We start from the raw sequence: 9586 nt of genomic DNA on the forward strand, positions 1-9586 counted from the left end.
ACTGTTTTACTTGTACTTCTCAATACATCCAAATTGTACCAATAATCTGTCCCTTTGCCTTACTGATAAGTACGGAAGGACTAAAAGAAATAGGAGCTATGGGTTGCCCTATATTTCCTTTCCATTCTATGTATTAGTCGGCTTGGGCTGCCATAACAAAATAGCATAAGATTGGTGGCTTAGCAGACACTTAGTTGCTCCCAGTTCTGGAGGCTGGGGAGTCTGAAATGGTCGGGTTTTGGTGAGGGCTCTCTCTTCGACTTGCAGATGGCTGCCTTCTCGCTGCGTCCTCATGTGGCAGAGAGAGAAATTTCTCTTATAAGGCCACAATCCTATCAGATTAGGGCTCCACCTTTATGTCCTCATTTAGCTGTAATTACCTCCTAAAAAACCTAATTCTGTATATAATCACACTGAAGGTTGGGGCTTCAACATATAAATTGGGGGAGAGGTGGTGGCACAATTTAATCCATAACGTTCTGTGTTATCATTTGGAGCGTTACTGGTTAGCTGTTACAGGGAAGTAACATGGGTGAGAAAGATAAGGTTCCTGGGTCATTTGTTTTTCTCGGAATGCCATTGCCGCCTCTGCATTTAAAGTAAATTCTGGTTTAAGTATAAAGAGTGGCCTTTTGGGGCTGTGAGTGCCTCCCTCTCAACCTGCTTGTATAGTCTTAGCTGTAACACATTTACCTTTTGCATCTTGTATGTCTCCTTGCACTTGCATGCATTGTGGCTCTGCTGGAACCCACTGCTCGTGGGGCATCCTGAACACTCTATGCGAATGGGTGGCAAGAAATGAGAGATCCACCTATTGTGTATTTCCTTTGTTTATATGCATTCTCTATTGTCTCATCAGGCTTCACTTACAAAACATAAGTTCAAATATCAGTTTATTAAAAATTTCAAGATAAGGAGGGTAGAATCTGTTAATTCCTGCATCATCTTTTTGGTACCAAGTGTGTTTGCCTGCATATAACAGAAAACTCTAATTAAACAGTGCTTCATCATGGAGGAGTTTATTTCTTGTATATAAGAAGAAGTCTTAGGTGGGAAGTTCAGTCTAGTGTAATGTCTCCAGAAAGTTATCATGAAATCAGTGTATCATTTTGCACCATCATTTCTAGACTGTGGTTTTCACCCTCATGGTGGCAAGATAGTTCCTGTTCTGCCTTCTTCCAGGTATCAAAACTGCATGCTAGGCCGGGAGAATGAGGAAAGTTAAAAAGAAAAAAACAGTAAAAGACCAGAGAAACCAGCCATCTCATCTGTCTCCTAAAAGAACTTTATTTTATTTTTTTATTTTGGAAATTCTAACTAGCAACTTCATTTTCTCATTGGCCATGATTGTATTACTTGGCCATACTTTGCTATAAAGAGAGCTGGAAGATTTAATATTTTTAACAGACCTCTCCAAATAAAATCAAGGTTTTATTGCTAAGGAAAAAGGTCAGAATTGATAATGGATAGGACACAAGTACTATCTGTCTGTCAAACCATCCCCAAATTTGGTAGCATATTATAATAACCATTTTGTAATGCTTTTGGAATCTTTGGGTCAGGAATTCAGACATACATAATGGATCTGGCTTGTTTTGGCTCCACAGTACCTGGGGCCTTAACTGGAAAGACTCACATATCTGGGGGTACTCAAATAGCTGGAAGCTGGAACTCTCAGCAGTTCCTGCTTGGGTTGTATATTGGTTAGGGTATACTAAGGAAAGAGAACCAATAGGGTAGGTAGGTATGTAGGTAGGTAGATAGGTAGATATAAAGATAGATAGATATTTTATCTTTGTATCTATCTATTTTTTTTTAAAGATTTTTATTTATTTATTTGACAGAGAGAGACACAGCAAGAGAGGGAACACAAGCAGGGGGAGTGGGAGAGGGAGAAGCAGACTTCCCACTGAGCAGGGAGCCCAAGGAGGAACTCGATCCCAGAGCCGAAGGTAGATGATTAGCGACTGAGCCACCCAGGTACCCCTGTCTATCTATTTTTCAAAAATATTTTAGTCATCTGAGAGAGAGAGAGAGAGAGAGCATGAGCAGAGGGAGGCACAGAGGGAGAGGGAAAAGCAGACTCCCCACTGAGCAGGGAGCCCAGTGTTGGTCTTGATCCCAGGACTTTGAGATCACTACCTGAGCCAAAGGCAGATGCCCAACTACCTGAGCCACCCAGGCACCCCGGTCTGTCTACCTATCTACTGAATGAGATTTGTTACAAGGAATTGGCTCATGTGATTATGGAAGCTGAGAAGTCCCACAATCTGTCATCTGCAAGGTGGAGACCCACGAAGGCCAGTGGTATAGTTTGAAGGTCTGAGAGCTGGGGACCCAGTGGTATAGATTCTGGTCTGAGTATCTGAAGGCTTGAAAACCAGTAGTGCTAAGGGTAGGAGATAATCAGTGTCCCAGTTCAAACAGGCAGAGAATGAATTCAGCCTTCCTCCACCTTTTTGTTCTGTTCAGGTCCCCGATGGGTTGGATGACAACCACCCACACTGGGGAGGGCCATCTGCTTTACTCAGTCCACATGTTCCAATACTAATTTATTCTGTAAATACTCAGAAATAATGTTTAACCAGATGTCGGGGCACCCAGTGATCTAGTCAAGTTGACAAATAAAAGTAACCATTACAGGATGGGATGACTCAAGGTTGGCCTCATTTGGGACTCTCAACTAGGTAGAAAGCCAGTCTCTGTGGCTTTGTGTGTGTCTTGGGCTTTCCTCACTATGAAGGCTAGATTTTGAGAGAAAATGCCCGAAGATACTTGGGTGAAAGCTGTATGGTCTTTTCTGACTTAGCCTATAAGTTCATGGATGTTATCAGTTATAAGTGAGTCATTAAAGTTAGACCAGATTCAAGGGCAAAGGAACCCCACCTCCTGATGAGGGGCTGGCAAGGTCACATTGCAGGACAGCACGTGGAGTGGGAGATGTTGTTGTAGCCATCTGCCACCGTGGGCTATAGGGTTCAAGGATCAATGAGGTGGCTATAAGGTCACATTATTTCCTTCGCTTTCTTGTATTCTGATCTCTGGAGGGAAAAGCAAAGCAAGGATGGAAATGCAGGTTTTTAAAGGATTTTTCACTTGTCAGAAAAATAAATGCTTAGTGTCTAACTCCATACTAGACTCTTTTTTGTTGGCTTGTTTTCTTAAACTTTTAAAAAAATTACATCCATATATCCATTGTTTTGGTATGTACAGATCGATATGTTTTAATACTTGGGTAGATTCTTGTTACCGCTACCACAAAACAGGACATAGAACAATTGCAATATCCTGAAACATGCTCCTTTGTTGCCTCCTTGTCCTTAGCCCCTCTCTCACTTCTAACCCCTGATAACCTCTTAACTCCAGATGGAAATTGCTTTGCTTAGTGATCTTCAAAATATGCTGTACATATTCTAGGGGGTACATAAGCTCATCCAAAGTGGGGGTGGGGCGGAGAAAGAAAATAACAGAATTTCTATTTCTGTCTCATCTGTTTACATTTCAATTTTCATTTATGTTTTAAAATACAATACATTAGCACTGTGGTATACACATTTAACTTATAAATAAATAAATATATTGGGACGGTTATTTAAAAATTGATTACTGATAAAGATAAGTGACCAAAAAATTTTTAGACTACTGGCTTAGATTAGCACCAAAAGCAATTTCCTCTGGGGTGGAAAGTGGTATGGTTGTTTACACGTGGACTTTTTCCTTAGCCAAATGTAATAGTGAATGAAGGACAAGGAGGCTACTCAGGGAAATGTATAGCTCTTTGAGTTGGGGCTTGGATTTCCCAAATGAGATTGTAAAATGTCTTCAATTACTCAGTTTTTGACTTCCCTGATAGATTATAGGCTCTGTAGAAACAGGGGCCATTTCTGTCACCCACTTAAATATATACCTGGCACATTTTGAGATCTAAGGACATAGGAGAGAACAAGACAGTCAACATCTTGGCTCTCCTGAAGCGTACTTTCTAGAGTAAGAAATAAATAGTGAATAAGCAAACAAGTAATTAAGAAAATTTCAGATAGTGGTAAGTTCTAGGAAGAAATAAAAGAGGGTAATGGGATGGAGGGGTACAATGGGAGGTTAGATATCCATGGGAGACCTCTCTCTGAGAAGGTCCTGTTTGAGCTTAAACCTGAATGATAACAAGGAGTCAGCTGCCTGAATATCAAATAGGTTTGAGAATTTGTTAGCAGATAGGAATAACACATGGATTTTTATTTTACTGATAGATTTTTAAAAGTATATAAAACTTAGAGTGGGGGCAAATCTTATAGAAAGCCTCCATGGCCTGCTCAGAAATCTGGGGGTCAGTAGAGGACAGTGAGCAGTGACACAGTGTGTCTAGACAAAGAGAGTCTGAAATTGTTATGGTAGCTTTTCTATGGCCCCTGGTATCGTGAAAAAATATCCAACAATTTTTCACACCTTTTTAAAAGGGGCCTGGAAGTAACTCGTGGATCTGGAGAGGCCTTGGGGTCACTACATGTACAAGTTGGTGCCCTGGATGGCTTGCTTATTGGGACCAGATGAGAACCCATGTCTCGGGGGATGCCAGTGTGGTCTCATTCATTATTCTTCTCTGCAGACTGTGGCCCACAGATGTCCTGTTCATTCTACTGGGCACTGAGGATAAAACGGTAAATGAGTCAGTCCCCTTGCAGTCTTTCTGGTTCTCTCCTCACCAGAGAGGGTCACCATCTTCTTGTATGTCAGTTTGGGACCTACAGGAGGCAGATACAGAGATAAAATTAAAAATGCAAAGAAGTTTTTTGGTGGTCAAGCCCACAAAAGATAAAAGAGGAGAGGGACTAGGAGTAGGCAGAGGGTCTCAGACTGTGATGTGGGTCTGACACCTGTGCATGGAGAGGAGAAAAGAAGGAGAAGTGGGTTGGAAGATCCTCAGACTTTCGTGCAACTCTGAGAAAGTCTCATCAAGCCACTGATTACTTGTTAGAGGAGTCCCATACTGGGCAGAAATTGACAGGTTCTAGAACCCCAGGGAGAACGTGGCCTTGGCCCAAATGCTGCAGTGGATTCCCAAGGCCTGTAGCTGGGGCCTGTCCAACAGCTAACTGCACTCCCCACAGCAGGTTCTCACTTGAAGGGAGAACCAAGAGGTGCATCTCCATGGCTGCCATGCCTTGTTCTTGACAAGCGTTCCTCTTGCCAGCTTCTGTGGGTGTTTTTATATTGAAAATGCTATTCCCTGAGCCCCTGCTCCTGCTCCAAATTAATTTAATGAGCATCTTAGAGAGGAACCATGGAGCAGTTTTGTTCCTGTTGATACTTGTCTCAAGAAATGTCATTAATTACCAGGACATAATTCTTGGCCATTAAGTTTTATTAATTAGGATTTTTTTTTTCGGTGTGTATTTTGGAATCGTGGAGGATTCTGACTGTGAATTCAAATAAGCAAATGCAAATTGAGCCTGATGAGAGTGGGTTGGGAACTTCTGTGGTGGGAGCTGAGGGCCAGAGATGGTGAAGGGACACAGACGTAAGCGCTGTGGAGAAGAGGAATGAAGGCACCTGGGATCACCTGTAGTGTTGTAGCAGCGCTTACGGGATGTTCAAGTTCTGAGGTTGGGTTAGGGTTGGGTTAGTGCTAGTCTCGCAGCTGGTCTGAGCCTGCGGCAGGGTGCAAAGCAGCCGGGCTGTGGATCATTAATAATGGCGTGCCCCTCACCTCTCCCTAGAAATCATCACCTGTCCTAGGGTACGGTGGGAGTGCCTCTCCTATAGGGCCATACAAACTCTCCCTGTTGCAGATGTTCCTTACAGTTCCTGTTTACTTGAGATGTACTTCTAGTGCTCAATTACCCTGGTTTGACTTTTTTTTGGTCTTGTGGTTTCTTTTTCCTGAAATCGATGGCCAAGTTATTACTTATTCTTTTCCATTTTTCCAGATGCCATTAGTGACTCTCTGAAGCCACACATGCTTAATGCACTGGTGACCAGAAGTCTCCAACCAGCATTCTGACCTTGCTCAGGAAATACATGGGTTTTTCAAACAGTGTGCGATGAGTCACCAGAGCGGCACTGGAAAGGGAAAGAGAAGGGTGGAAAATAAATTGAGTTTGAATGAACAAATACCATGTTAACTCAGGCATTCGATATATAGAAGAAGTTGCCTGATTCCCTTGGTAATTAAACTTTAACGAGAGGCTCATCCAGCCCCAAGTAAAAAGATGTAATGATTTTTTGTCCACGATAAAACCGGTACACTCAGTACAACTCACTGAGACTTTCAGTTTTAAGCTGATGTTAAGTCCTGAGTAGGAAAATGTGGTTTCCTTTTAATCCTTTTTCTTGGGTTGGAAAGGAGTGAGAGTGTGGTAGGAGAAAGGAATGTTCGTGTTTGCAGTGAAAAGGGAGGAGTCTGTGCTAGGCTGAGAATCTTCTAGAAGGAAAAAAAATCACAGAATTTGAGGTGGTAGTGGTCTTAGCATCTATTCCAACCTGTCATTTAGCAGATGTGGAGACAGAGATGGAGAGAGCTAAGATGCAGACTGATGGAGTGGAAAGAAGACTGGAGTCCTAAGGGCTGAGTTAGTACCCGCTGTGCCTGCAGTACTCTGTCACTGAGCTTTGACGCCAGCACCCTTCCCCTGTGACCTGACCTTCTTGGATTTTTGGAGGCAATGTGGAACACTCAGAGGCCAAATATGACTTCCAGAATCTTAGGCAAAATTGCTGGTACTTGGCATTCTGAGTGTAAAGAACCGGTTAGACCTTTGTGTATTGTGACATTCCTTGCAGTTCTGTGTGTCTGATCCCCATAACAGCTCTCATCTCCTAACACAGTTCTGACAAGACCCAAATTCAGTCTTTACTCCTGTTCTGAAAGTGTTTCTCTTGATGTTCTCATTTGATGATTCTTGGATGTTAATATCCATGGGTCAATTAACATTTGAAAGCTTCCATCTGGATTCTTGGCTTTAAAATCATCAGTACTTCCCCCATATCTAGCACCAGTAGATAGGCCTACATAACAAGTGTAGGTATGGCAAAAAAAAAAAAAAGAAAAAAATCAGATTGGACTATGTAAAATTATAAAAGTTGGAGCTTGATATGAAAGAACTGAATTAAGACTGATAACGGTACCGTGGGGAGCAAAGAAAAAGGGACACTAGGTTAGTACAAAGTCACCACAGACCTCTGCCTTATAAGGTAGACAATGACTCTTGCTCACCCTAGTGACATTACAAATCCCGGAGTTTTAAGCCTTTCCCATATATGTAACCTCTTGCAGCCGACGTTTCTTCGTCTCTTAAATGGCAATCATATTCATCCTGGCTCTTAAGGCTGTTGAGAGGACCAAATTAAACAGGGGCTTCATAAAACTTGAAAGTGCTATTAAAATATTAAAGGGTTTACTAGCTAGTTAGTAGGACTGGACTACAACTGGGGATTCCTGACAGCTAATTCAAGTCCTGTTGGGTCTTCTTTTGATAGCTCTGGGGAGAAAGTTGTGAATAAGGGTAGATTGTAGAGAAGACAGTCAGTGTTTGGAGACAAAAGGAAGACAGTACCATAGCATCTTTCTTGGAAAGATGCTTAAAAATGTTAGTATATAACATTATTGAAGTCATAGTTAACTGTTTAGAAACCACATGAGTCTATACTCTGAAGGAAAAGGACAGTAATGAAGCTGAGCTGTTCCTTTTTGGTGGATATGTTCACCGATTCCAAACACAGAGCTAATTTGCTTCTCTTTATGCTTGAGTGAAGGTGAGGCAAGGGGTGACCATGGAGGGACTTAAAGCCTGGGGATATTAAAGCATGAATTCTCATAAATAAAACTCAAAGATTTCCTGACACCAAAGATCAGGATCAACTTGCAAGAGAAAAACAAGGGTCTAGGAAATTGGTCTTTTTACTAATGCTTTTGTCCTAAGTAATATTTCTCCACCTATCATTCAGATAGCATCATATTTCATTTTTCTGCTTCAAACTCAAATCCTTTAGGGAGGACCCTAGAAATGCATTTGCCATTCTGTGGGATGCAATCCAGGACATGATCATCATCATCATTATTATCACTGAAGATAAAGAAATCTATCACTTTCACTATTTCCGGCTGCCTGCATAATAACTCAAGCTCTGTCTCTTGGTCATCTACTTTAAGGGACAATATAATGACTTTGCTGGGAATTATATATATCTACTCATTCCAAAGCCAAATTCTCTTGGTTCAGCTTTAATCAAATTCTATTTAAAAAAATCATGAGAACAATTTCTTTCTTTTAAGAGCTAGGGAGCTCTATCTCTACAAAAGTGGGTCTAAAAAGTTCACTGCTCAGTGAGTATCCGTTTCCTTCTGGGAAATGGCATGTTGTTTCTGAATGGTGTTCTATCCTATCTTATAAAACTTAAAGTATTTCCAGTTATTAAACAATGACCCAAGGCATGTCAACAATCAGTTTGCTTCATGTCTGCTTTTTTTGGGAAGACTATTAGAGCACAGCTCAGAGGAACATCATGACCCTTAACTTCATCTTCAAAAGTTCGTCCAGCCCATACGCATTGAACGCCCTGTGTATACAAATCACCAGGTCCAGTGCTGAGTGTACAAAATGAATAAGGCCTTGTCTTGGTACTTGAACGTATCTAACAGATGAACAAATGTCAATTCTCGTCTCTTTGTGGAGTGCACAGTTTCTGTGAATGATGCTAAATTCCCAGAAGTCTTGTGTAAGGATTTGGCTGCTTTTTCAATGCCTTTATCTATGTGGTTTTAAGCCAAGCATTCAGACAAAATTATCCTTGATTGTGTCTGTGTACCATCTGTGTGCCATCTGAATCCAGAGGCCTGCAAGTCTATGTAATGTTATATGGCGAATGCTATAAGCGATGTAGGTACCAAGACCAGTGGAAGTGCAGAGGAGAGTTTTGTAACAGAGGAAATAGTAGTTGAGCCTGGGCTCAACAGGTGAGTTAGAATTTTCTAGATAAAAATGTGGATAAAAGTATCCAGGGAGGAAACAGCTTATGTGAAGGTATAGAGGTGTGAGAGAGTATGACACATCGGGGCATTTTTATAGTAACTGTAACATAGGATAGTGGTAGTTGCTGACACTAGATGTGCAGACTGGGCCAGTCTGTGAAGGGGATGGTATTTCTATATTAGGTTATCTTCTTACTCAGTCTGTTCATATCTTCTTGGTTGATGGAGAAACTGAGGAATTACCATCTTGTTCCAACTTCTCTTCTGGTGTTATAAGTCAAGATAAGCATGTGGCCCAAAGTATCAGTGTGTTTGATTCCAGGTGGAACTCAGCTTCCCCACTCTCTGCCCCTCCGCCATGCCACAGAAACCCCTTCTTCCATGCAAGTCACGGGGCCATTCAAAGGTGTTTCCATTTACTCACATTTGCTGCTTTTGTCAGGAATCACATTTCCACTTAAAAACTTATCCAATGAATTGAAGTATCAAAGCAGGAAAAAGTCAATAAATTTACCAAGTTCTTCTCTCACAACCTTTTCTAATTAATGATTAAATGTTGAAGTAGTAGTTGTTAAAATGTTGATAAAAAGGAGTTTGAGGAAGCTGGTTGAAAGCAAGACT

General features: G+C 41.4%; 1 long non-coding RNA gene across 1 annotated transcript; it reads right to left on the reverse strand.

The window, feature by feature from the left end:
- Positions 1–1091: 1091 nt before the first annotated feature.
- On the reverse strand, positions 1092–6625 carry LOC141374754 (uncharacterized). Its single transcript, XR_012381879.1, has 4 exons — positions 6478–6625; positions 4444–4641; positions 2887–3041; positions 1092–1198 (listed from the first exon to the last, which is right to left on the reverse strand). It is a non-coding gene; the product is annotated as an uncharacterized lncRNA (long non-coding RNA).
- Between the last annotated feature and the right edge of the window lie 2961 nt (positions 6626–9586).

The sequence above is a fragment of the Callorhinus ursinus genome, unplaced genomic scaffold (genome assembly GCF_003265705.2).
Source record: "Callorhinus ursinus isolate GAN/ISIS: 27379988/994484 unplaced genomic scaffold, GSC_fseal_2.0 scaffold21, whole genome shotgun sequence".
NCBI lineage: Eukaryota > Metazoa > Chordata > Mammalia > Carnivora > Otariidae > Callorhinus > Callorhinus ursinus.